The 2,102-nt window shown below is 44.0% G+C and overlaps 1 pseudogene; it reads right to left on the bottom strand.

The window, feature by feature from the left end:
* Positions 1–1,452: 1,452 nt before the first annotated feature.
* LOC124778310 lies at positions 1,453–1,570 on the bottom strand (annotated as a pseudogene).
* Positions 1,571–2,102: the final 532 nt, after the last annotated feature.

Genomic DNA, 2,102 nt, shown 5'->3' on the forward strand with positions numbered 1-2,102 from the left:
TATTCCTTATTGCTGTATCTATAGCGTTAGAAAACTTCAAACGTATCTCGTCATTCCTTAGTACTTCCGTATCCCACTTCTTTGCATATTGGTTCTTCCTGACTAATGTCTTGAACTTCAGCCTACTCTTCATCACTACTATATTGTGATCTGAGACTATATCTGCTCCTGGGTACGCCTTACAATCCAGTATCTGATTTCGGAATCTCTGTCTGACCATGATGTAATCTAATTGAAATCTTCCCGTATCTCCCGGCCTTTTCCAAGTATACCTCCTCCTCTAGTGATTCTTGAACAGGGTATTCGCTATTACTAGCTGAAACTTGTTACAGAACTCAATTAGTCTTTCTCCTCTTTCATTCCTCGTCCCAAGCCCATATTCTCCTGTAACCTTTTCTCCTACTCCTTCCCCTACAACTGCATTCCAGTCGCCCATGACTATTAGATTTTCGTCCCCCTTTACATAATGCATTACCCTTTCAATATCCTCATACACTTTCTCTATCTGTTCATCTTCAGCTTGCGACGTCGGCATGTATAACTGAACTATCGTTGTCGGTGTTGGTCTGCTGTCGATTCTGATTAGAACAACCCGGTCACTGAACTGTTCACAGTAACACACCCTCTGCCCTACCTTCCTATTCATAACGAATCCTACACCTGTTATACCATTTTCTGCTGCTGTTGTTATCACCCGATACTCATCGGACCAGAAATCCTTGTCTTCCTTCCACTTCGCTTCACTGACCCCTACTATATCTAGATTGAGCCTTTGCGTTTCCCTTTTCAGATTTTCTAGTTTCCCTACCACGTTCAAGCTTCTGACATTCCACGCCCCGACTCGTAGAACGTTATCCTTTCGTTGATCATTCAATCTTTTTCTCATGGTAACCTCCCCCTTTGCAGTCCCCTCCAGGAGATCCGAATGGGGGACTATTCCGGAATCTTTTGCCAATGGAGAGATCACGTAGTAACGAACGGAAAATCACTGAGTAAAACAGAAGTGATATCTGACTTTCCACAATGAAGTATTATCGGTGTTCCGCTGTTTCTAATCTCTATAAATGATTTAGGATACAATCTGAGCAGCCCTCTTACATTATTTCCAGATGATGCTGTCATTTACCGTACAGTGATGTCGTCAGAAGATCAAAACCAAAACGATTTAGGCACAATATCTCTATGTGCAAAAAGTGACAGTTGCCTCTGAATAAGGAAAAGTGTGAGATCACTCACATGAGTACGAACCAACCCCGCCCGAACAGGTCGGTCTTGGGAGGCCCAACAGTACCGACCGGCCGACGTGTTATCCTCAGTCCACAGGCGTCACTGGATGCGGATGTGGAGGGTTATTTGATCAACACACCGCTCCCCTGGCCGTATGTCAGTTTACGTGACCGGAGCCTCTACGTCTCACTCAGTTTGCTTCACAAGGGCTGAGTGCACCATGCTTGCCAACAGCTCTCGGCAAGCCGGATGGTCACCCATCCAAGTGCTAGCCCAGCCCGACATCGCTTAACTTCGGTGAACTGACGGGAACCGGTGTTACCACTGCGACAAGGCCGTTGGCTGAGTACAAACAGAAATCCGTTAAATTTCGGTTACACTTTAAATCACACAAACGCAAAGGCTTTCATTTCAACTAAATAGCTAGGAATTATAATTACGAATACCTTAAATTGGAACGATCAGGGTCAGCGTTTTATTGGCACAGCACTTAGAAGATGCAACAGGTCTACAAAAGAGACTGCCTATGCTACGCATATCTATCCTCTGTTACAGTACTACTGTGCAGTATAGGATCTTTGCCAGGCAGGACTCACGGAGGACATCGAAAGTCCAAGGAAGGGCAGCTCGTTTTGTATTATCGTGATATAGGGAGAGATTGTTACGGATAAGATAAACGAGCTGGCGTGTCAATCATTGAAACAAAGCCGTTTTTCGTTGCGGCAAGTTCTTCTCATGATCTTCGATCACCAACTTTATCCTCTGAATGTGAAAATATTTTATTGTCGTCAAACTGCATAGGTAGAAATGAACATCGTCATAAAATAAGAGAAATCAGAGCCGGTACAGAAAGATTTAAGTGTTTATTTTCCCCA

This window comes from Schistocerca piceifrons, chromosome 2 (genome assembly GCF_021461385.2).
Source record: "Schistocerca piceifrons isolate TAMUIC-IGC-003096 chromosome 2, iqSchPice1.1, whole genome shotgun sequence".
NCBI lineage: Eukaryota > Metazoa > Arthropoda > Insecta > Orthoptera > Acrididae > Schistocerca > Schistocerca piceifrons.